Below are 26,825 nucleotides of genomic sequence, written 5' to 3'. Positions count from 1 at the left end.
TTCACTGATCTTCTCATTGAATGCCCGCATCATAATCTTGCGAAGGACACGTTTGTTCGTGCCTTCTTCAAGGGGATTTTACATCATCATAAGGAGGTTCTAGATATCATGACTGGGGGTAGTTTTCTTAGTAAAGGAGCCTCAAAAGCTTATAAATTCTTAGAAGATCAATCTAAAAGGAACAACAATTGGGGAGATAACGAATCTTCCCGCTCCACTCCTTCTTCTTTTGAGGTTAAAAATGATCCCGAGCTTAAAACTCTTATCGATGCCCTCACTAAAAAGGTAGATGCCCTCTCTGTTCAACAACAACCCACTCCAGTTATGAAGATTAACTCTACTCGTTGTAATGTCTGTTTTAGTCTTGAGCATTCCGACTTCTATTGTCCTCTTGTCTATGCACACCCACCACCACAACCATCACACTTTAACCAATTAACTCAACATCAAGGACAAGGAAACTTAGGTGACCAGAATAAAGGTTTAGTGCCCATGACCCATAACTATTAACATCAAGACATTAACGCTCAACAAGCTTTAATTCCAGTCCAACCATCTACAGACAAAGTAGTAGTGACCTTGTTGGAGAAACAAAATCAAATTATGCAACAAAACTCCAACTTGATGAAAGATCAGCATGATCAAAACTCCAATATGATGAAACAAACGATGCAAATGATGCAGTCTTTGTACCAAAAGGTTATTGACATGTCTTCTAACCAAAATAATAACCAAACCGGCGTGTTTCCAGGTCAAGCAGTGCCTAATCCTAAGTCAACAAACACCGTCTTTGAAATAAACAGTATTCACTATAATGGTAATATAAACCAAGGGGACCTACAGTCCTACCCCCTTCGTTCAAGGCGAGTAGTTGATAACCAAGTGACTATGCCTAAAGATCACCCGTAAACTAAAAATGATACCATACCAAATACTATAATAGAAACTGAAGACCCTATAACTGTAGAAATACCAGTTAAACCACAACCGAAAGGGAAAACCTTACAAGACCCAATAATAGAAATTGAAGACCCTATACCTGTAGAGGTTCCAATATGGACACCTAGATGGAAAACGGATAGAGATAAAGCAAAGACTAATAATATTGCTAAATATAGAGATAAACCACCATATCCCCATAGACTAGTTATGTCTAAAAAGGACGAAAATTTTGATGAGATTAGGGAAGTATTTAAAAATCTGACTATAAACCTACCTTTTCTAGATGTTATAAAAAGTTTACCTAGACACGCTAAGTTTCTAAAAGAATTGTGCACCAATAAGAGGAAAACCAACATACCCAATGAAGCCTTCTTAACTGAACAATATCCCTCTTTATCTAAACATAACGGAATTGTTAAGTACAAGGACCCTGGTCGTCCTACTGTACAATGCACCTTAGGTGATACCTTCATAACAACTGCTTTATTAGACCTAGGAGCGAGTGTTAACTTACACTATACCAAAACAAGATATTCTTAACGGTGCAGAATCGTTACTAAAAATATTTGTAACGGTTTATTTCCGTAACTGTTTGGGCGTTATTAATATGTTAAGTTATTTACTTACGGTTTTTAACCGTTACAAATTCTTTTTAGTAACGGTTATTTAGCGTTACTAAAATTAATTACTAACGGTTTTCTAAACTCAATCGCATGAAATATTTTCAAAAATAGTAACGGTTTCCTTCAATTTCTAACGGTTTGTACACGTAGCTTAATGAAGATATTAGTAACGATTATGAGAAATTAGTAACACTTTTTCGTGTAATATGTGTTGCTAATTGAATCATTTACTAACGGTTTTTTCACCCATTTCTAACGTTTTTCCTACTTTATAAGTGTTACTTAATGAAAAGTTTAGTAACGCTTTTTTGCCGTTACAAAACAATTTCATATTGAAAAAAAATTAATTTTCTCGTGCCACACGTTTACCACCTTTACCAATCACCTGCATAAAATGCCCCCATTTTTTTTGAAAATTCCACAAAAATTACCAATAAACAAAAAACCTCACAAATACATCCAATCAAGTACGTACTCCTTTATATTACTACAAATCACAACCAAAAAGTCATACAATGCAATTCATAAATTTGATGCACAAGGAAATAAACATTTTAGATTTGTCAGGGAACTCATCCTCTTTTTCTTCGACTATCTAGGCCTCGACACTCCATAAATCTTGAGTCCTGAGAATAAGATAAATTAAAATATGTAAGACAGGCAAAATGAAAGAAACATCCATACCTGAATTCAGTGAATGCTAATTTCAAGTCTAATTCCAAATATTACCCAACTACCTCAAAAACTTTCCAGCCAAATGATTTTTTGCAAGACAAAACCTATATGACTACATTTTCCAAACAATAATTCTAGAATGGTACAAAATACCCCAGCTTCACACTTCATACAATTTCAAGTCCTAGGTTGCTATAGGCCACCTGTTGGGCCGCTGCAGGCTACCCTAGGCCAGTTCTAAGCTCTGACAGGTCACTGCAGACCATATTTCTAGCTACTGCAAACCCATCCCTTGTTCCGCTCTCAAGTCCCTAAAACTTATGCATAATTGTTTATGTATAGACCAATATGCATGTTGACATACCACTAAGCCACGCACTTTGTTATTAACACATTTACATCAAACCCTTAATGCGGCCAATGCTACTGAATCAGCTGCTTTATTTATTTATTTTCTATTAATTATTAAGAATTGTTTTCCCCTACTTGTGACATCAAAAACTAAGTCAAAAGTTTCTAATAAAAAATAGCAATTCTAGTGAGCTTTGTCCCCTTACATATAATCTAAGGAAAAACCAAAAAACTAATCAAGAGAAGACTTCTTCCATTCTTTTTCATATAAAATACTAGAAAGTTGCACTTTCTCACCTTTTGACCAGCACTGCACCTTCCGCACATTTCCAGCTTTGCATCACCGGTCTACATGAGCACTACAAAGTAGAGGGAGAAACAACACCAAAGTTCATTACAAGGAAACCAGATTAAGTCTAAAAGAGGTTTTAAGTCTAAAGAGATTTTCAATGCGTACTCTGTAGCTATGGGATCAAGTCCCAGCACTCTCAAAATCAAAATGAATGCTTATATAATCTATATCTTGTCCCCTGTATGTCTGCTGCCACAGTTCCCTTATAATCTTGTTTATTTCCTCCATCTTCATTGAGTGAAAATGCATTAACTGGCTTTGAAAGTACTTCAACTCTTAAAATGCACTCATGCACATAACACTCCCTCTTACGACAAAATTGTAATAATTGGACCGGTTAGCATCTCTGCCCTTACGACATTATTACACAAATAAATTTGCTAACAAATGAACCAAGAAGAGGGTCCAGCTTCAGCAGAAAACATTTAGACACAATCACACAAATTTACAACTTGTGTTGAAATCATACTACTCACATTCTTCCACCCTTCTGTTAAAACTTTTAAAAAAATAATAAATAAATAAAAAGAGGAAAGGCAGAACTGGAGAAGAGAGTGGAGAGAGGCAGGAGGAGAATAGAGTGGAGAGAGGCAGAATTGAAGAAGAGAGTGGAGAGAGGCAAGAGAAGTAAAAAAGAAGTAGGAGAGGAGAAGTGAAGTGAAGAACAAAAGAAGAGAGTAGAGAGAGGTTGGTGAAGAAAAAGAAAAAAAGAAGAAGTAGGAGAGGACTAGAGGAGAAGAAGTGAAGAAGAGAGTGGAGAGAGGCTGGAGAAGAAAAAGAAAAAAAGGAGTGTAGGAACGTACCTTGAGAGTGGAGAGAAGACCTGGAGAACTAGAGTGGAGGCGTGAGATAGTTGAAAGTGAGGAACGATCATCAGTAGAGTTCCCTTAGACATTACAACCCAATGAACTGCTCCCATTCCTATTGAGAATGAACCAATATATAGAGCTGCTGAGTTCAAAGAAAAGGTTTTCAGTGTACTATTAAGTTGAATTTTGACTTGTGGAAATGAACTTATCTAGACATAGTATAGTTCGATTACCCGTGCGATCCGCGGCAAGTGCATGGACTACTTCAAGTGATAACTCATGGCTCTGTTCCACATAATTATGATGCATTATATTAGGGATCTCAAAGGCAAAAAAGTTAGAACATAAATAATTTTAGCACCAGCACCTTCAAATAGAAGGAAAGAGCAGACTATCAAATAGCGAGGACCACCCCCTGTTCTAGAAGTCTACAAGTGCAAATCATCAGGCCTTATATTCATCAAAGAGTGATACTTTAAAATTCTGAGCTAGAGGCTATTACTACCACGTACCACAAGAACGGATCGTTTTCCAGCTCTATCGACTAAACTTGCACCAATTGCAGTTATTACGACCTATAAATCAGTATTAGACACACATCAACTTTGAAGATAAAGAATGGTATGGGTATGGGTATTACAATGAAGGGATCTACTTATAACAAAGTTTAGGAGGTATATATTTACCTGCAGTAGCAAAAATTCCGCTCGTATAGAAACATACTCCATTTATTCCTCCAAATTGTTGGCAAACCATCAATTTTCCAACTCCAGATAGAGTGTTACTGCACCTTATATGCTTAAGTCCTATACAATATCCAACTCTTTCACATCCATCAAACAAAAAGTCAGGGTCACAAGGCCACAAACAACTCTTTCACAAAAAGTCATAATAGTAGAGTGTGATTGACCAGGAGAGCTTACATGCCTGCACACTTTTCGTACATATTACATCTAAATCCCCACAAATAACAATTTTACATACCTTACTAATTTATATATTAAAAGTGGATAATAAGATCCTAATCTCCACAAGTCATGCTCTAAGCAGCCCAAGAAAACAACAACAACATCACGATGTAAAACAACATGTATTTAAATAACCTCAACACTAGAACCAAAATTTTAATTTGCTAAGGGATGATATGAAGAACTCGCAAGCACTTGGACGCATAGAATCACAAGCATGCATAACTCAATTGAATGGCTACTCCAATAAAATGCCCTAAGCGGGTTGCAAATTTTGCATAGCAGTGTCTTTAGTGGACACCAAAACAAGCAAATTTTCTGCCTTACCAAAAGATAGTGTTGTTTGACCTGAATGAGGTGTCTGCATCTTGATGATTGACCACTTGATGCCACTAACATATATCCTGCAAACAGTGTGAACTGAATGCATTATGTAGGTATTGCACATTACATAAAGATCAATCCATCCAGTCTTTTAATTAGTTCATTCCCCTTGAGATGACACTTGCGTTCACTTTCAAATATATAAGTCAATCAAGTAATTTATGACAACGAAACAGTACATATATTGAGGCAATATCGACATCCATCATGATTATAAAGGATGAAACAATAATTTTCACTATGATTAAAACCTAACCTCGACTCTAAAAAGCTAGTAATCTCCGGTTTTGAATTCTTACCTTGTTTTAGGTTATTTAAGGCTGACTATTATCTGCAGGGTAGCTTCCAAGAACTCTCAAGAATGTAGCAAATTCCTGTCAAAGAACTAGCATTTTAATAGCTTTTACTTGTATCACTCACCTGAACAAAGGACGAATTGGAAGAAACCATACCTCTAAATGCCTAAGTGCATTTTGAGAATTAGGATCAACCATTGAGGCTTCAAAGTCCACGTAAAAGAGATAGTCGAAGTACCTGGATAGTCAGAATAAAGACTTTGAATCAGAGTAGTGTCTGAATGTACCAAATGAAAAGGACTGCCACTACGACTGAATGTACCAAATGAAAAGGACTGCTACTACGACTTTCAACTCTTGGTTTGTAAGTGGCCCTACGATGTTTGGCCAACTCACAGACTTCACATTCTAAATGAACTGAACTGGAAATACAAGGAACTAGACTACGAAGTTTATTCAACGGAAGATGTCCAAGGCCCCGGTGCCACTGAAGTGGAGATATTGCTGCGAGTGCGGAATTGTTCTGGTTCTAGAAATAATACAGCCCACTTTGCTCATACCCCCCACCAATCGTTTGCTTGGTCTTTAGATCCTGAAAAACATAATGTGTAGGGGAAAATGTGACTGAACAATTTAGCGACTTGGTTATATTGTTAACTGACATAAGATTGAAAGGGCATTGATCAACGAGTAATACAGAGGAGAGGGGAAATTCTTTACTAGGATATACTGTGCCATAACCAATTATACTAGACTTTGACCCATTTGCAAGAGTCACAAAGGAGGTGGAATTGCAATTTTTTAAATGTTGAAAGATCTTGGGATTACCTGTATCAGCTAAGGTAGCTGTAGATGACGAAGAAGCAAATAGTCATTGCTGCATTAAACTTTAGAAGTCGATCCATATCCTCTTGTAACTGTGAAAGAGTCTCTCCGTGACACTTATCCTCTGCAATAGATGCCTGGTTAGCTCTATGGTGACTTTAAAAAGGGGGGGGGGGGGGGAGGGGGGGGGGTGTAAAAATAAAAAGTAAATAGAATTTACGGAATGGAAGAGCTTTCACTACTTTCAGTTTTATGAACTAGTCGAATTAGTTTTAGGCAACTTATATGCAAACAATGAAATTGAGGAGGGTTGGAATAAAAGAACTCCTTCTATCTAAGGACGAAGGTTGAAGCCCTTTACCATTAAAAACAGTCTGAGTGAAGGCACCCATGACCAATGTGCCCTTCCCCACTAAATTTCTCATGCAAAGAAGCTTTTTCTTCCGCCATGATGGTAGCCTCCCAAGCTTGTCGCGTGAATCTTGTTTTTGATATATACTTCCATTTTCAGGCAACAAAGGAGAAGTTCCATCCAGTTCGACTACTTTTCTTCTCAAAACTTGAATATATAAAACTTGGGGCGTGAAGGAGGTTCGCAAAATTTGGTGATGCAAAGAATTGTGTAAGAATTAGTTGTTTCACTGCCAAGTCATAGAAAAGATATAATATCAAAGAACTATTGCATGAACACTTAAATACAGGAGAAGTCTGCAAACTTAAACAGGGGAAGTTTGCTACTCTATCACAAGGACTTATTCAACAACAAGAAACATTAAACGAGGAGTCAAACTATTCACCATCACGGTTTTAAAGCGAAATAAAGCCCTAAACCAAATTGGAGGTAGATAGGGTAAAAACTTGCTTTGATAGTAATGACGCTTCCAAAACAATGCAAGAAACTGAATTATAACATAACTTAGCTGATACTTTTCTGTACCTAGAGACGCAATTCGTTAACTCCAATGTACAACTACCTCCTCATCAATTTCACCCGAAAACAACTAATAGCAGTAGCATTTTATGTAGGATAAAAATCTGACCATATGTAGGAAAAAACAGGACACTCACTTAAAGAAAATTTTACAACAAAAGTCATTGACTATCCCAATTTTTCGATTACGTTTGCAAATTTAGTGTCTCTGAAAAATACTATTTCATATATATGGCTAAGAGCATGAAACAAGGCTTTAAATTTCATGTAAAAAATATGTCTAACAATCAGTATATACAAATTGAGTAAACTATCACTTGAAAAAACATGTAACAAGTCTCGAAAGCAATCTCCTAAAGTATATACTTGATCATAGTTTATATAGAAGTCCATCTAACAAATGCACATAAAAATAAAGAAAATTTAACATGAAAAAATGAAAATGAAAGAAACACTTGCATGTAACTCTGTGGCCATTGTCGTGAAGTGAAAGGAGTTGTTTCATTCTCATCTTCTACTCCAGACTCCTCATCACCACCACTACTATTACTACTACTTAAGTGAGTTATGTTCTCTTCAATTTCATCATCACAATCATTTTCCATGAAAAACTGTGCGTCTTTCTCCGCCATTTTGTGTTTGAAGAAAAAAAAAAGCAGAGGCAAGTTTCGAGGTATCCAGAAATCGAACATTATTGCAAACTGACTTTTCCATACTGTTCCATAGCCAAGTCTTGATTTAAGGAGCCTGCTAGTACCTTCTTTGCAAATGACAAAAAGTCTGCTGATAACGCAGAGAATGAATCAAACAAGCCTAAGAGGCCTGCTAGTGTCTTCTCCTCTTTACCCAACAAAAAGCCTGCTGGAATGACAGGGAGAGATCCTAACAAACCTAAGACGCCTACCAGTGCTCATTTCATTTTTTCTTGGAAGAGTTCAGGAAAACATTTATTGAAAACAATCCTCACAACAAATTAATTGCGTCCATGGTAAAGGCGAGTGGAGTTAAATGGAAGTCAATGTCAGATGCTGAGAAAGCTGTGTATGTAGCCAAGGCAGATAAGAAGAAAATTGAATACAACAATTCAAACACTTGCAGGCTTACTACCAGAAACTGGCTGAAGAAAACTATGCTCAAGATGAAGAGGACTGTGTAGTAAGTGACGAGGACAATGAAGAAAGTTGTTAATTAGATTTTGGACTTGGTGGCTTACTAAATCAAGCTTAGTTGTAGTTTACTCTTCTTTCGTTTGATAACATCTTGCTCACCATCATCAACACCTTTGCACTAACAATAATAAGAGATTTTGGTATATCTAGACTGCAGAATTTACAGCAAACACAAATGAAAATAAAAAATCGTACCTTTTGCAGCAACTCAAATCGAACTTGGACTTCACTGAAGAATTAATCCAACTGAAGAAAGAGAGAGAGAGAGAGAGAGAGAGAGAGAGAGAGAGAGAGAGAGAGAGAGAGAGAGAAGTTAATTACCAAACCCTACGTAATTGAAAGGAAGAGGAAGGGGAAGGCATACTTACAAGCGGCGGCAGCAAGCAAACAACTTAAGAACGAAAGAAATTTGAGAGGGATTGAAAGAAATTTGAGAGAGATATAAAGAAATTTGTTTCCATACTTAAAGAGTTGTGATACGGGTGAAACTAAAAGAGAGCGCAAGTTTTTAGCAGTTTCCCTCTATTTCCAAATTTCTAATTTTTTTGTGTGTTTTTTAATATTCACGGTTTTGGCAGCGCATAAATTTCGTAAGAAAATTAAAACAAAATGTTAGAAATTAATTCAATTTTAATGAAAAATCATTGTACGGTTTTTCATAATTGCTCACGGTATTAAAGTGAGAGAAACTCTCTTACGCTTAAAAAATGTTACTAATGAAAAAAAGTGAACGTTACTAATATCCTGTTTTGGTGTAGTGTTACTCCCTTTTTATTTATATAAAAAACTGGGTCTAACAAAACTTCAACCAACCAAAATGACTTTGCAGTTAGCCGATCGTTCTATTACGTATCCCAAGGGTGTAGTTGAAAACATTCTCGTTAAAGTGCAGGATTTTTACTATCCAGTCGACTTTGTTATTCTTGACACAGAAGTTGCTCATGATTCCATTCCCATCATCTTAGGGCGTCCTTTCTTGGCAACCACCAATGCCCAAATTAATTGTCGGGATGGCTCAATGACTCTTTCTTTTGGAAATCTTTCTGTGGAAGTCAACATGTTTAGACAAAAGCAGAGACAACAAGGTTTTCCTGTAGAAGGTGAAGTTAAGTCTATTGAGAGTTTTGTATATCACATTAGTGCTTCAGACGATCTCGTCCCCACACTAGTAGATACCCCTCTTATGGAAAAAGACAAAAATCACAATTTTGACTCCTTGAACATAACTGAACTAGCGAAAGAATTTTCCACCCTGCCTTTCGACCCTACAAGAGATGGAGTAAACCTCACCATAGACGAGATAGATGAATTCCTTAGAGATGGAGATGAATACCATAATTATACGGATGCGAACAACCTAGATGAGGAATTCGACGAGTTTCTAAGAGTCTGTGATGATCCACCCTCTCAAGAACTACCTAAAGAGCTACCTGATACCTTCATTTTCAGATGTGTGCTAATACCAACCCATGCCACAAATAAGTTTTATGCTAAAACCATGCACTCATTTTTTCCATTCCTTCAATCTAAAACTTATCCATACCCTACATATCTTCCACAGCCATTCATTTTCTCACGATCATTCACTTGGACACCTTTTCGTTCAAAGAAAAAGAAGAAACTTTATGCTCGATTAGGTTCTAGATCCATCAAAATCCACTCTCATTCTACTAAGCCATGCCATAGGAAATCTTGGTGCTTAATTTTGGTTGATGGTGCTTTCCATGTTAACTATTTATGGAAAGATCTATAATTATTTAGATTATTGATATATGGTAAACTGCATGTTAATACATATATATCACATTAAGTCTAAGGAATCTGACTTTAAAAGACCCAAGTTTTTGTACAATACCACTTTTCTAGAGTATAGGCCAAACAAAAAATTTCAAACTTAAAAAGACTTTTCTAATTTTGTTTGGGGGTGGAATATTTTGGTATTTCATTTCAAATCTTTTTGCCACCCTTTGTTTGTCATGTTTACTCCAGTAGAGTTTGTGTTAGTTCGTACGAAACAGTTTAATTGTGCTTCATGTTATCATATCATTTTTACAATATTTTTGTTACAGGTACTGCTAATTTTTGCCACATTTCTATGGTAAATTCTTTCTTTATCTCTTTACACTTTGAGGACAAAGCGTTCGATTGTTTGGGGGGTGGGATAGAAACATTTGCAACAATTAGGCACTTTTAGAATGTAAATTACGCACTTTTCTTTATATAAAAAAAATTAAAAATCATAAATATTGTTTATAATAGGCATTTAGTGATAATAATATTGTTCCCTTCTCCATGATAATATTAGTCTAGAAATCTCACGTAGTACTTGAATTAGGATTTAATTTTTGAAACATAGATTAATACATAGGTAATAGTCATTGCATCTTTTCACGAACATCTTGCATGAGCATCTTTGATTGTACTTGGCAGTATTTTTCTGAGACTTAGGTTAGAGTACTTAATACATATCCTGTGAGCATCTAGCCTAAAAACCTCATAAGAGTGAAATATATGAGTGATGACACAAGGGAGAAGTCAATTCCGAGTAGAGAAATCACACATCCACTTGCTTGATCACCACACCATATCCTAAGCGAGAATTTAGGCCCTCTTTGGATCGATATAGCCAGAAATTCACACCTATATAAAATTTATTATCCGCTAGTTGCCCACTGAGCCTTTTATTAGCCTTTTCACAAACCACAAATCCTTTACCCAATAAAACAAAATAAAAAATAAAATCAACCTGCCTATCTAGATAAGTATGAGAAATAGGATGAATGAAGAAAAGAAAAGAGAAAAATCTGTGTAAACAAAAATTAGTTAGTTGCTTCAAAAAAGAAAAAGAAACGAAGTTTCCATCCAAAGAAAAGAAAAGAAAAGAAAAGAAAAGAAAAGAAAAGAAAAAGAAAAAGAAAAAGAAAAATAGAGTAAAAACTCCAAAAATAGAATAAAATGAGTCAAAAAGCCAAAATAAAAAGGCTAATGATGAAAACAAAGTGTAGAAGCAAAAAAACAAGGTTTTCTCTAGTTACATAATATGAAGACCCTATTTTCTCATACTTGTCTTTTTGAATATCCATTTCTTTTCTTCTTTAACCAACGCCTACACCCCGTATCACCTAATAAAGACCTCTAGCTCAATTAGGAATAAGTTGGTGTGATAGTAAGTGGTAGATGTGTTTAATCGACCTCGGCTTCTTTGGATTGTCATTAAGATTGTGAGGAAATGTGTGCCTACTGCACACTAGAGTTAGCAAACTTGAGTGGAAAAATCAGAGTGTTATGTGTTTTGACACATTCCTTGTGAGAACCTACTTAGGTACGCTACCCAAAAGTTTCAGAAACGGACCTGCCATTATATTTCATCTCGTAGTTCGTTGTATAGTTATTTTTCTTAAGATGATTTGATTGTTATGCATGTATTAGTTTAAGTTTTAGAATGATCATTCTTGTTTAAATACTAGTGAGATGTATAGATCATTGAGACATAAATAAGGAAACAATAACTTTATTTCTTAGTCGTTGTAGTATAGATGAAGTTTGTGAGTACCTTCACTGGGAAACTCTCACGAGGCTATAACTCGTCCACTAGGGAATTCCTAGTGGTTTAAGGCCTTGTTGCATATGGTCAATGCAATCGCACTCGGCGAAATGAGATTAGTTAGAACTCCATTTTTGGTCACTTATTCAAATTTCTCATATTTGCTTGAGGACAAGCAAAATGCTGTTTGGGGGTGGTTTGATAAGAGCCCAAAACTGTAGTTTTAACCCCTTTAACAATATCACTTTTGACCAATTATGTGATTAATAAGTAAGAGTTAGTACTGCTATCGTGTTCTTATGTATTTCAGGCATTGGAGTCGAATATGTGCAGAAATGCGCCCCTTTTGCGAGATAAAGGAGCAAGAGTTGGTTGCTAAGAAGTTCTGTGATTAAAGGCCAAGATTCAAGGAGAAAAAACCTTTTTAAAGCCCGGTCAAAGCTAAAAAGTCAAAGTCAACACAGCAGTAAACAAATAAGACAAAAGTCGAGAGAATTCCGAAGGCGTCATCTTTGGACTCAGACCTCGGAATTGGGCCTACCTTATGTCAAAACGACCGGCTCGGAAAGAGCTTTCCAATATTTCAAGCTTTGACCCAATCAGAGGAGCAGAAATGGGCGAAAAGTCTGTGGAATTCAAATCAAACTGAAAAGGCCTCTGTGGACTGAAGAAATTGGGTTTTGGGCTCGATTTTCCGGCCCAAAACATGGCTCCTCAGCCTATGCACGAAAAGGTGGATCTGGTCTCCTCCATTTGTATGGAGAAGACTTAACTCTTAAGATACATAGATCTAGATTAGAAAATTAGGTTAGACTCCATTAATGAGTTCAAATAACTTAGTTTAGATCTAGTTTTTACATTCAATTAATTAGTTTGTTTTAATTTGATAAGTAGTTATTCATAATTTTAGTTCTAAATTAGTTTTAGTTTTAGTTTTAATTCATTTTCAATCATTATTGTTATTGTTCAAATAGATTAATAGAGTTTAAATTAGTTATTAAATTATGACTTGTTATTATTGTTCTTGTGTTGGGAATGATAGTATAGAAATTTCACATCGCACATTACTTTCACCATTGTTCTTTGTGTTTGTTCAATTGAATTTGGTTAAATCTTTAGAGTTAAGAGTGGAACGATTCCGTACTCTATATATTGCTTCATTATTATTTGAGAGAGTAAGGAAAAAATAATTGATACCGTAAGAATGAGGTTAGAGTAATCTAGTTTAGTTTTTACGGGTTATCAATCCTCGCTCCCATCTTCATTTTATTATGCTATGGAAAATAATCAATTTACAAATGATAAATCACGAAAAAAAGTTTCAAATTTACAGATATGGTTTTGGGTTTTAGTTCAAGTTTTTTTATTTTTGTTTATTTTTAATTGATTGATTATATTTTTTTTCTCTATGTTGTGAATTGGAAATATATTACTTGCAGAATTAGAAAGATTTTTTTCTGGGTGAAATTAGGTTAAAATGATAATTTCCACCCGGACCCGATGACCATGAAAGCCCCATGAAGTGACAATTCAAATGTCGGGTGATAGTACTAAGACATGACACTTTAACCCGCCCCGCCCCGCCCCATTGGTGACCACTGGGTTTGTATCCCCTAGATCCTCCCCGCCCCGACCCATCACTATTTGACACGCAGTTGACCCAGCCCGCCCCTTATTACAACCCTACTATTGGCCACATCTGGAAAGAGCGTAATAGAAGAAGATTTAAAAATGTCTCTAATTCAGCTAATGTCATCAGTAAATTGATCATTAGAGATATGAAACATTATGTTGAAATCCTAGTAGATGAGCTAGAAGATATTATTAACCTCAGAGTTTTTGCTGACCGAATTGGATTACACTTCAAGTATAAGCAACATCTGAGTAATCAATGTAAATGGTTACCTCCCCTTTTGAGTACCCTAAAATTAAACTGTGATGGATCAATGAGTGATGAAGGAGTAGGATATGGAGGTATGGGCAAAAATGAGTATGGCCAGATTCTCTTTGCCTACACTGGAGGAGGCACTATCAGGTCAATGGTATACAAAGAATTAAAAGGCATTGAGAAGGGCTTGGAAGAATATATGTCTGGTAAGAAGTTATGACATAGTTATTGTCTCATATGACTCTATGAGAGATGTCCTTATAATCAAAGAGAAGGAAGTTCCACCATGGAATTGCCTTAATCTAGTAGCCGTCATCAAAAGATGCATCCCCAGGCTCAATGAATTCTTTATCTGCCATGTGTACAGAAAGGTAAATAGAGTTGCAGATCATCTTGCAAAGCTTTCTATTCCCTCTCCTGGTGATCATATTGTAGGAAACTTATTCCAAAAATATGTTTATTGTTAAGTAAACAAGAAAATCAAATTGATATAACAAATATATTATGAACAAACCTTTAGTTCAACTAATGAACTTAATTTACCAATTATTAAATCCGAGCCTAGTGAAGATTCACTATGTCCTTAAGACAGATTTTCCCCCTCACGGTGCTTGAAGGTTGATGGGAAACTGTCTCCCAAGATAGAACGGATTTCCTTCTATAGAAAGCTAGCACTTCAATTCTATAGACTCAGCGAACACAACATAGTATTTGACTAAGAACAGAGGGAGAAAAGAAATATCAGAACTCTGTGTGATCTGGTGTCTTTCTCTCTAAATTCATCCACTATTTATAGGTGAGTCGTGCTTCTTTGAAACAACACAGTGACTCTTGGGAAAAAGTAAGCAACTCTTTGAAAAGTCACATGTTTCGAAAAGACACACTATTTTGGCATAAAGCATTGTTTCGAACCAGTGCCTATTTCGAAAGGTCACATCTTTTCGGCATGATGCACTGTTTCTAACCAGTGCATATTTTGAAAGGTCGCACCTTTTTTGCATAATGCATTGTTTCGAACCAGTGCACCATTTTGAAAAGGTTTTTCTCACTTTACGTACTGTTTCAAGAGAAACCCAATTCATATCAATATGGGATAACTTGGGAGACAAATTACTCATTCATATCTCAAATGGATTTGAGCAAATCATTTTTCTAACAATCCCCCACATGAATGAAAATTTGGCTTCTTCTATCATAAATATCAGATTTCTGTTCTTTTACAAATGAAAAGATACCGCATCAGGTCAAGTAGCATGGGAGGCCTTGAACTTGCCTTAGTGAAAGATGATTGGATTTAATTGGACGATCAGTAGACTTCAATTAATGTCCTTGAACTATCAGCCATTTGTATAAACCTAGACAATCATCTTCATGCAGTACCTTCTCGAATACTGTTGGTTCTCACGTTTGTGTTCATTTTGGCCTTGAACACTTCTTGGTTTCAGATAGTGCTTTTGAGACATTTGCCTTTAAAATTCTCATAGAAGCGGCCCCACTTCGCACTAACATAGGTGATTTCTATAAAGAGTATCATGCAATACTCTACTTAGATAACATAACTTTCCAAGATATAGTAAATCATTAAAAGCTTGACTTATCCTGGTTCTCGCGGCAGATATGCACTGTCTTATATCCAGTGCTAACTGAGTCACAGACATAATTCAGTTGGCCCTTTGAACCTAGATCTTGGGATCTCCAGTCAACTAGGTTGGTTTTTCCATTATGAGGACTCTTGGTTGATTATCTCTAAAGGCTTTAAGCCTATTCCCCTTGATAATCGTTCTACTTGCGCTCTCTTGTTAAACCTTTTGTAAGCGGATCCACAATGTTATCTTTTGACCTTACATAGTCGATTGAGATAACTCCATTCGAGAGCAATTGTCTAACGGTGCTATGTCTACGACATATGTGTCGAGACTTCCCGTTATACATGCTACTTTGTGCTCTACCAATAGCAGATTGGCTGTCACAGTGTATACACACTACTGGCACAGGTTTAGCCCAGTTTGAAATATTCTTTAAGAAATTTTGAAGCCACTCAGCTTCTTCTCCAGCATTGTCTAACGCTATGAATTCTGATTTCATAGTAGACCTTGCTATGCACGTTTGCTTTGAGGATTTCCAAGAAATTTATGCATCTCTCCTAGAGTAAAACACCACATTTGCTGTCTTTTGAGTAATGCTTCAACAAATTTCTAATTTTAAATTAATTAATTCAAGGAGATTCATAATCCCCCACATTTTCCAATTTCTCATGATAAAGTCAATAAATTGGAAAACCATTTAGATATATGTTTAGCAAGTGATGCGTCTTGTTAAAGAATGTCACATATCATTCATATAGTGTCGAAACACTTCTAAGGCCTCAATTTTGCTGACAAGTATGCTTACAGAACAATATCTTAAACAATCTTCTTTATTGGCACTCTTTGGCGCAATAGTAAAACACATACATCTTACAAATAATAAAATATTTTTAAAACCCTTTTAGCACCAGCCATTCCTAACATATGGAATGAAACAAGGATTCTCGGAATCTTGGATCATAATTCCCCCTAAGTGTGGCATTACTACCACCTTGTTCTCTTTCAAAAAGTCCATTCCAAGAATGACTTGAAAATGGTCTAAGCGAGCTACCATCAAGTCCACCTTTCCTCGCCAGTTGTGCATTTTAATGTCAACTTCCAAAGCGAGTCCTTTCACCGGTTCAGCTTCTTGGTTCAAGCCTCTCATAGAGCCTGTACATTCTGCGAGTTTCAATCCAATAGCCTCGGATACATACTCAGAGATTAACGTATGAGTTGAACCAGTATCCACCATTGCTAGTAGACACTCGTAGTTGTTGAGCATTGTTTCTCTGTTGCCATAGTGAGGAACTATGGCAAGAAAACGGATACAACTTTATAGCATTGTTGTGACTCTCTTGCTGGTTATTACTAACTGGTAAAAGTCGATAATTCAAAACCTCGAGACTTTAATTAGAAACGATTGTCTACTTCTGTCTTTTACTGTGTAGAAACAATTTACTTTTAAAGTCACATGGAGAACATAACAATTCTCTAATAGAGTAATGGGGCCATAGAGTAATAGGTACAAAACCTTTATTAAAATTGAATCGTTAGTTTAGCATGTGCACTTGTATTTTCTGACACATGTCATCTATTAAGTAAGTCTAGCGGTTAGGACATTAGACTCTTTAAATTTGTACCTTAAGCCGTCTTATTCACAACAAATATAACTACCAACATAACGGGTTTGGAAGAAAAAAAATGTACCTGTTCGCAACTTTTTACAATTGTAACATAAATTAATTAACAAACCCCACTTTAACCAACGAGAAGCAACTGCCCTGTGGTTATGCAAATACCATTATTGGCGCTATCAAAGAAATCCAATTCACATATGACATACCTGATATTTGTACTAATTCCATGCGTCAAATCCAGTATTTATGGTGATAAAATTTTCTGCCACATTACAATCTTTTCCGCTAACGTCTTTACCAATAAAGAACGAAATCCGCTTCAAAATTGTTAGTGCATTTGTACTAAACAATAAGTATAGCCAAAGTTAATTCGACCAAATTAATTCAAAGAAAAAAAAAAGAAATATGTTTTAAGTTTGTAGGAAACTTATTCCAAAAATATACTTATTGTTAAGTAAACAAGAAAATCAAATTGATATAACAAATATATCATGAACAAACCTTTACTTCAACTAATGAACTTAATTTACCAATTATTAAATCCGAGCCTAGTGAAGATTCACTATGTCCTTAAGACAGATTTTCCCCCTCACGGTGCTTGAAGGTTGATGGGAAACTGTCTCCCAAGATAGAACGGATTTCCTTCTATAGAAAGCTAGCACTTCAATTCTATAGACTCAGCGAACACAACATAGTATTTGACTAAGAACATAGAGAGAAAAGAAAGATCATAACTCTGTGTGATATGGTGTCTTTCTCTCTAAATTCATCCACTATTTATAGGTGAGTTGTGCCTCTTTGAAACAACACAGTGACTCTTGGAAAAAAGTAAGCAACTCTTTGAAAAGTCACATGTTTCGAAAAGACACATCATTTCGGCATAAAATACTGTTTCGAACCAGTGCCTATTTCAAAATATCACACCTTTTCGGCATAATGCACTGTTTCGAACCAGTGCATATTTCGAAAGGTCGCACCTTTTTGGCATAATGCACTGTTTCGAACCAGTGCACCATTTCGAAAAGGTTTTTCTCACTTTATGTATTGTTTCAAGAGAAACTCATTTCATATCAATATGGGATAACTTGGGAGACAAATTACTCATTCATATCTCAAATGGATTTGAGCAAATCATTTTTTCAACACATATTTCTTTCATTCCACCTTTATGTAATGTTCTGAATCAAATTGTAATGGAGGATGTAACTGCAACTTATTTTAGAAAGTAATATAGGTGGGGATATGTCTAATCCCAGCATCTTTTCAAAAATAAAAATAAAATAGAATTGAGGTTCTTGAGATTGTGAGAAAAGACAGCTCTGGATGGATAGGCCTGTCGAGACACAACCTTTGCCTTTCAAAAAAAAAAAAGACACAACCTTCACTCGGCCCTGACCTTTAGTAGTTCAATATGCATTGCTAATGAAATGACATTGGCCATTGGCAATATTGTTTAAACTTTTAACCCTCCAAAATTTGGCAGATATAGGTGATATTTTGCCATCTGTACAGATGGGCATTTTTGTTGAAGTCTCAAAGATCGTCATATAAGTTGACTCCCGTATACTTTGAAGTTTGAACTAGAGTTACTAACTAATAGTTCTCAAAGCATATATAATAGCAAATGCAGTGTTGGTACTCCAAAAGTGTAGCTATATGGTTGTGCTTGTTACATAGACATATAACCAACATTTCACGGATTGACATATATTTCGGTATTGATACTTTGATATGCCGAAAAAGCCATGCAAGTTTTACACAGAACATAAATTGTTGTTTGTCCCACATAGGCTAGATATTTGTATCCACCACTTTTAATTGTTATAAATAATAGAGACAGAGAACATCGTAGGTTCTAAGGTGGAAGACAGGAATACCGAACCTAGTCCAGTGCGGTCATAGACCGAGGCAATTTCAGGTACTTCACCGCCCGATGCCTTCCCTAGACTACGCAAGTTTTGATGCTATTTCAGAGATTCTAATAAGAATGAATCTATCTAATTTGTTGTATCCAAGGACCAAGGAAAATTTAATGCACCATCCACGGGGTCATTTATTGTCAGGAACTAATAAAAGTGTTTTGTGTGTATTTATTGTCAGGAACTGATGAAAGTGCTTTGTTTTGTGTGTATTTATTGTCAGGAACTGATGAAAGTGCTTTGTATGTATTCCTCAAAACGTCTGATCAAATATGTGCAAGAGTATTTATTGTCAGGAACTGATGAAAGGGCTTTGTGTGTATTCCTCAAAACGTCTGATCAAATATGTGCAAGAGTATGTCTCTTTTTATGCAGCCATGTAGGTGGTATAGTTTGGGTATGAAAAAGGGTAGATTTCCCCCTCACAAAGTTTTTGTAACCTCTTGGTAAGACATCGATCAATTTTTTTTCATAAAGAAAACATGATCATAAAGATAGAAGTTAAATTTGATCGCCAATGTACTAAAATATGGATTGTAGTTTACATATGCTTACAGTTTTGATACAGCCAATTGCAATATCAAATCCTTTCAAATGGCTTCAATTAAAACTACGTCAAAAGGAATAGAGTGGCAAATATAAGTTTTGAGGTTATCAAAGGAAGAAAACCGGAATGTTCTCAATCAGTATGTCCTGGGTCGACCTGACTACAATACAGTGAAGTATAATGTCAGAAAGCTTAATAATTAATACAGCTGCCATGTACATGATCACAAAAAAGAGTACACAAGTTCGACAAAATAACAAAGGTAGTGTGTCAACATCAAAAGCATAAAATTACATCCCAAAATGTGGCAACAGTTACAGAAATTTTCAATAAAGAAAATAGGTGTCAGTGCCACTTAAGCAGATCCCAGAGGTGCCAAACTCATGCCATAAGGAACTGTTCTCAAGAAGCCAAAATGGAATCCCAGTTTGTCAATGGTGGAAACCTCCTTCGTCGTTTTAGTATCTAAGTTATGCGAATAGATCTCACTACACCAGAATTGTCAAAAAAGGACGGGGCATAAGACGGGCTTGGTCGTCTTTAATTTAGGACGGGCTTCCTAGTCCCAATTGAGAAAAAACCCATTGTGTGGTTTATCTTGAATAATTATGTACGTTTTTTTTATGAGCATGTCTTCAGTGCGCGAGATGTATGGTGCGCAGGTAATGTGGGCCTTTGGATCAGTACTTTTGCCATGCAATACACACGCACCCCTTGGTATGAGTGGCCCAGATTTGATAGCATACCATACGACCAGCGCACTATAGATTTAGCCTTTTTTTATTGTAATTAATATAAGACGGATACTTAAGTCTTAAATGGGGTTAGATATTGTCGCGATGAAAAGGACCTCTCTTCAGCCATCGCACTCCTCTCTCCAAAACTATTCTTATCTTGTGTGAGCTTCCCTTCTTCCACCCCTTCCCAAACCCTAGTCTACTGAAACCTTGTTCAACACAACTGCGACCGGCCCTCAGTACAACGAAGGTATGGGTTTCTCATTTTTCCATTTACAACTCTTGTTTGGTTTTTCAGTAATCATTTTGATATGTTGGACTTATGGGTTAGGGTCTGAGAGACGTGTTGAGAAAATGAATTTTTTGTTGGGTTTAGTTATGTTTTTTTAAGTGATTTGGATTGAAGCCCTTAAATCATTGTGTTTTAATTGTTTAATGTTTTGATTTAATTGAGAGTTTCTAGTAATTTGATGGTTCAAAGGTATTAACTTTACTATTTTTATGGATTGGGGTTAATGAATATTGGGTTAATTGTATGTAATTTGGATTCAATTGAGGATTTGTATTGTTTTTATGTTGTGGGCTTGTTCACATGTAAATTGTCAATAAATTTGAGTCAACTGAAAGTTTCTGTGATTTTTCTTGTCTAAAGTTATTAGTTTTATTATTTTTGTATTGATTGTGTGGTTTATAATGGCTTTGGTATCAACGTTGGTGGAATTTGATGAAAACCAAACAATTTGGGAAGTATTGGAACTGTGGATTCTTTCTGACTCGACGAAGTAATAGAATAGTTCCACTCCCTTTGACTCATCTACATTAACGTATCTGAATTTGGAACATAACTTCACCAATTAAAATGTGCACATATAATTTAAACATGTGTTTCATTTTTTGCTATGTAATCATGTTGTTTGCACAAGACATAAAGTTGAGAAAGTAAGTAATTAGGAACTCACCCGGTTTCAAGTTGGAGCGGGGAGCAGACACTGATAACTGGTAGAGTCCTTACTTTTGAGCGGGAGAGTGCTACCACTTCAAAAGAAGAGCATTCCAGTAGAAGCAGCACAAGTAGAAGAATAAAATGCATTTCGGTTCAAGGGACTGTTGTAGGAAAATAGGATGGGCATCTTTACTAGTTATGCTATCGAAGAAGAAGAACATAGCAAATTTGATAAGAATAGGTAAGTGTTTCTTTGAACGAGCTGCTAAACTCTGAAAACGATTTGCTTTCTATCAAAAACGAGTTACAATGGTTTATGCAGGTTCTTTGTGGATTGCATTGTTAATTGGGATTGTTATTGGATGGGTTTGGAGGCCTAAATAGGTGTGTTTAGAGAGAGATAAACTAGGTTTTTCCAGTTTCAAAAGATTCTTCGCTGTCGTTTGGTTCTTTCATTGAGTTCTAGCTCTAAACCAAGCTTGAATTCATCGAAGGTAGTTGACTTACTCTCATATCTCAGTTTCACTTTGGTTGTAATTGAATTCGGTAGAAATGTTTAATAGTTTATACTACTAAGTGGTGTCTAGAGTAAATTTACGTGAAATCGTATTGATTTGATTATAGTTATGTGAGGATTTCCTTGCCAGCAGCAAGAAAATCAAGTTGTTGTGACAGGAGACACTACACCATAACTGGAATTTTGTGACAGAGACTTTTGAGGTTTTGTGACATCAAAATGGCGTCAGAAACTTTGTGACGGCAATTAAAGTTTTCATTTTTTCGCGTCACCATAAATCAAAAAGTTATTTTATTTTTTAAAAGTAATTGCTGAAAAAAATACTGACGGCATATAGGCGTGAAAGGTATGAATATAGTAGTTAATAAAAAATTAAAACCAGTGCACGTGTTCACATGTGCCACCAGATCAGGCGTCAATCTCAAAAGACATTGGGTTTTTTCTCGATCTCAACTCAACACAAGAAAGAGAGAAACCCTTCCATCTCAATGCCTAAATTTGTTCGTTCAATTTGTCCCTCTCTATTATTCTCCCAAGCATAAAAAACCGTAGTTTTGTTTCTTCCATCCTCATATTCTCTAATTTTGACGAAGGTGAAATAAAGGACGCAATTTTGTTTATCCCAACAGTTTTGTACTCTCTTTTCGATCTTATAAGGTTTCCATACTGCTACAGTCGATGAAGATAAGTTTTGTTTGTCTTGATTTAGGTGTTTGGGATTTCTAACACCATGATTTTCGTTTTCTAGGGTTTATAGTTTTGTTCCCATGGAGTTTTTTTTCGTTGTGCTAAACTAATTCTAACTTAGTGAACGTGGTTAGTGTTTGTAAGCCTCATAGTTCTTCTGCTCTAATAATATTTCATATATTTTTTCATGTTTTTTTTTGCTGTTTGATACACCAATTGGTTGTGGTAACTGGTACGCCATGGTCTACATTACATTGTGGGTTCTCTTAGACATATTTGATTCATAAAATTTATGGCTCCAATGCATTTAACGATTCTTATAGCTGTGCAATTGTGGATATATATGTTGTATGGTATAGAAATACTGATTGAGAAGGCAAAGGTTGTGGGAGCTCTTTGTGAGATGCAGACAAAGGTTGAGAAGGAGATGGATGATGCCGAAGGTAATTTGCTTAACCTTGAACGTTTATAGTTTAGTTTCTTTTAACGATCCTTTGATAATGTTAGAATAATATGCATAATAGGGATTTTTTTCCCTTTAATTGTGAATCCATTATTGAGTAATGAGGAAAAATGAGATGGTTTGATCATGCTCACACTGAATTTACACTAGGCTTGTTTAACAGTTCTAGTTGGGTAACTGAAAGAGGCATGGTTTAAGGAGGTGAAAACGTATGGAGGTGCTAGTACTAGTATAAGATGTGGCTTTTGCGAAAACTAAATGAAGAACTATGATTCACTTGGGGACATTTTCTTTAGCATTCTGCATATGAATCATTATTGACAGGTGCATGATTACGTATTTGCCGTTTCCCATAAATATTGCATTTTGTTATGTCTATCCTTTGGTTTGCTAGACTTAGATGTCGACTTTTCGTTTGTTAAAATTTTGATTGTACTTTAGCTTCAAGTTACTTGAGAACATCTGACATTTCCGTGGTGTTTGAACATTGATTGTGATGCTTTTATGATCTAAATTGCATTTTCTGCATGGAAAGCAAGGTTTCTAGCTAATAAAAACACTTTTGTAGGATTACATGTGTGTTTATAGCCACACCAGTCTTGGTGCTCAACTGCTTATGGTCGGTGTGTTGCTGATACTAGTCATAGTGTGGTGGTGGTGCCGCACGGGTCCGAGTGTGTCTTTGGCCGGTGGTGGTAGCGTGTGAGTGTGTGTACGTAGGTGGTAGCGTGTGTACGTAGGTGGTAGCGTGTGAGTGTGTGCAAGTGCTAGTGTGGTGATTGAGTGTGGTGCTGTGTCTTTGGGTCTTTGGAGTCTTCTTCTTCGGGTGGAGTGTGTCTTTGGTACACCGCACGCTTCTTCTTTGCCAGCTGTTGCTTGCTAGTGATTCTTCTTCTTGGTGCTCGCTTCTTTGCCATGGACCTTCTTTGCCGGTGGTGCTTTCGCTAACAACTGCCATGGACTGTTGGTGCTCGCGCCTTTCTTTGCCTATGGACCATGGACTTCTTTGGTGCTTTCAGCCGCTAGTGCCTCCCTCCTACTGGTGGTGGTGTCGCTGCTGGTGATTCACACGAAAGAACAAAATGTGCGTACAAAGGTGATGAAGATAGGAATTTCAAATTGTTTTTTCATTATGTTCTTATTCTTCTTTGTATACTTTGAAAGCCTAGTTGTTGGCAATCATAAGCTTGAAAATATTGTAAATTGAAAATTATCAATGTATATTTTTGAAATGTGTTGTTTTAGTATGTTTGACTAATTGATTTTATCATTTGAGAAACCTTAAATCAAGGGGGCTAGAAAAATAGATTCTACCAAAAAATATATATATATTAAAAAAATTACCTTAAACTAGTACGACGGAAATACATGTCCTAAACTAAGAACACAAATTTACGACGGTTGGTAGAGTTTCAGTTTTGAAAACACGTAGTTGCATTGGAAACAAATATACGACGGTTTTGAGAGTCCTATATTTAACGATGGCATAAACTGTCTCAAGTCCGTCGCAGTTCTAATTCAACTTACCACACTCATTCCCGTCGTTAATATTAACGACAGGGCTATTCACGACGGAGTCTGGGACACTATTTTCCGTCGTAAATCTCGATTTAGGACGGATTTAACCGTCGTTTTTTGCCATTTCTGGTGTAGTGTCTTGGTGCCTATCTCAATCCTTTCGTTTAGATAACTAAAGCTGCAATATAACTTAATAAGTAAAATCTCGTCTATGAAAACTAAAGGTTCGATCCATGCTGGCATAAGTAAATTTTCGAGAACCAGCTTAGCAGCTCTTTTTGCGTCCTTATAGAGGAAATGTTGTTGGGGTTTATACCAATACCAATCGATTCCCCACTACACAGATAATTTGTATTTGAACAATAACCACTCCAATCAACAATCTAAATATTTCCTATAACCAAACTAATATGCCCAACTCGCTAAACAACTATTAACAACAGATAATAATATAAAACAGTAAAAACAAACCACAACACAAAGATATACTGTGGTTCGGTCAATGGTGTCTACTTCCACAATAGCTTGTCCTTTTATAAAGTGAGAAGGAAGATTACAATCACTCTTTGCAGTCTCTCACCTTACTAGATCACTCCTCTCTCTTTACAGGCTTGTATCTCTGTAAAGATTATCTCTCAATCTTGATAGCTCGCAGTTCATAAAAATAGAATTCTCCGAAAAATAGGCATGGGCACGGGGCGAGCCTTGGCCAAGGCCAAGTCGAGCGCGGGTCGCGCTAAAGTGCCTGGAGGTCGACCAAGGCATGAGCGCGGGTCGCACCTTGGGCAAGCCTATTCAGAGCGGGGGTCACACTCAGGCTTCTGTACGCAAGCAGAAATCCTTTTCTCCTCATGTGAGGGATAACTCTAACAAATATGGGTACTCTTCCTCCATCACAGACATTGATATCGAGTGTTTGAGTACCCATTTCTGTTTGCTATCCAGGATCCAAACTCGAAGACCATCCCCAGATATTAGAGTAAAATGAAGACGGCCATCAGACTCTCCAATGCAAACTTCACAAAGGCCTATATTTTGATGTATCCTTTTCACTGTTAAAATAATCAAATAAGATTGCTCCGTTTCCACATCAAAGCCTAGGATTACGTTTCCATTAGTCATCCACTATAACACTCCGCCAGCAAAAACCACTTGGGCTTCAAGCAGCATACAATTGTAATTATATGTTTCATGGCCAAAATTGTGAACATCCAATTTTCTCAATTCCTTAGTTTTAGAAGAATAAACTTGGAAAAATACACTAACAAAATCTTCCTTACTGACGCAAACCAGTTTGAAATTTGACAATTCGTCCACAGGAAAATGAAACGGATTGAAAGCCAGTGCTATGTATTGACGGTTATCACTGCCCTTAGGCCACTCAACTTGGACAAACTCCTTCTTGGTGGGGTTGCATACGTAGGTAACCCTGTCAACAGGAGGCCTAATAGTTTGACAACAAAGAAGTCCATTGCTTGAGCCAACAAAATCAACCTTTTCCGGAAGGAAATCCAGGAATGTCTCTTGCACGACGGCCTGATCATTATTAATGGAAACATATTTGACCGGCCTTATCTTTATTAACGGATAACCCCATATATCCTGGAAGAAGAACCCAGAGATGATAGCTTTTACCCTGTGACATTGAAGTTTTCAAAGTGTATCATCTGAAATAAGACTGCGCCAGCCTTTTGAAACAGACTCAAATCTGAGTAGATTTAGCTGGCAATCGAGATAGGAGTTCACTAACAGCTTCGCTCTCCCATTTCCTATAATATCAGAAATGGAATAATTACAAGAAGTGGACACATAAATTAAGGTAGGTCAAAGAAAACAGTAACCACCCTTTTAAACTACAGTATAAACCAAGAAAAAACATGCTCAGCAGTCAGCACAGCCCCTGCTAGAGAAGTAAGTTTGCGAATTGGAATGTATGTAGCTCATAAAACTACTGTAAATCTATTTAGTTCTACTTCTTTTCCATTTTTAAATTACACCTTAGTCCGAGATGTGAATGCTGGATATACATCATATCTCCGTTTACCTCCACATGTAAAACTCTAGTCATTTTGTTGTTTTATGATTGAAGTAGAAGCAATTTAATTGGCAGTGGTGGTGGTAAAAGGGGTATCATGGGGTAATGACTTTATTTTGGGGTGAGATCATAATAGATGTAATTGGTGAGCACCCTAAAATTAAATGTCTTCATTTCGCAACAAACATGAAGACATTTTGTCAACCAAATTCGCATGTTAACCCACTTTGGTTTATCAGATTTTCCACAGTTAAAAGTGTTCAAGACACAATGATCGATTTTAGGAGCTAAATAACATCAATAAATAAATAAATTCAAGAAAACTGCTGACTTAGTGTGTAACCCGACCTTGCAGCTTTTTTTGGCGTCAGTGTAGAGGAAATGCAATGTTCACATATATCTACTCTTGTTGTTAATAACCCCTTCAATCTATTTTATTTGCAAGCCTCAAGAGACTAAAAGAAAGAGAGTCAGAGAGAAATAAATAAATGCTTACA

General features: G+C 36.3%; 3 long non-coding RNA genes across 5 annotated transcripts; 1 reads left to right on the top strand and 2 right to left on the bottom strand.

Annotated features, from left to right (window-relative positions):
- Positions 1-2,021: 2,021 nt before the first annotated feature.
- Positions 2,022-5,041, bottom strand: LOC147517404 (uncharacterized). Of its 3 annotated transcripts, none has more exons than XR_015213866.1 (3): positions 3,747-3,889; positions 2,889-2,950; positions 2,022-2,191 (listed from the first exon to the last, which is right to left on the bottom strand). It is a non-coding gene; the product is annotated as an uncharacterized LOC147517404 (long non-coding RNA). The 3 variants fall into 3 exon arrangements; XR_015213868.1 differs by lacking the exons at positions 2,022-2,191; positions 2,889-2,950; positions 3,747-3,889 and adding exons at positions 4,120-4,180; positions 4,265-4,327; positions 4,439-5,041; XR_015213867.1 differs by lacking the exons at positions 2,889-2,950; positions 3,747-3,889 and adding an exon at positions 4,439-5,041.
- Positions 5,042-6,703: 1,662 nt separating this feature from the next.
- LOC147517403 (uncharacterized) lies at positions 6,704-8,960 on the bottom strand. The gene is made up of 3 exons (XR_015213865.1): positions 8,694-8,960; positions 8,521-8,571; positions 6,704-6,866 (listed from the first exon to the last, which is right to left on the bottom strand). It is a non-coding gene; the product is annotated as an uncharacterized LOC147517403 (long non-coding RNA).
- An 11,281-nt stretch (positions 8,961-20,241) lies between these two features.
- Positions 20,242-23,438, top strand: LOC147517402 (uncharacterized). The gene is made up of 3 exons (XR_015213864.1): positions 20,242-20,415; positions 21,431-22,755; positions 23,344-23,438. It is a non-coding gene; the product is annotated as an uncharacterized LOC147517402 (long non-coding RNA).
- Positions 23,439-26,825: the final 3,387 nt, after the last annotated feature.

Source organism: Coptis chinensis, chromosome 2, assembly GCF_015680905.1.
Source record: "Coptis chinensis isolate HL-2020 chromosome 2, ASM1568090v1, whole genome shotgun sequence".
Lineage (NCBI taxonomy): Eukaryota > Viridiplantae > Streptophyta > Magnoliopsida > Ranunculales > Ranunculaceae > Coptis > Coptis chinensis.
The sequence above is the reverse complement of the archived record's forward strand: the minus strand, read 5'-3'. Positions and strand labels throughout refer to the sequence as shown.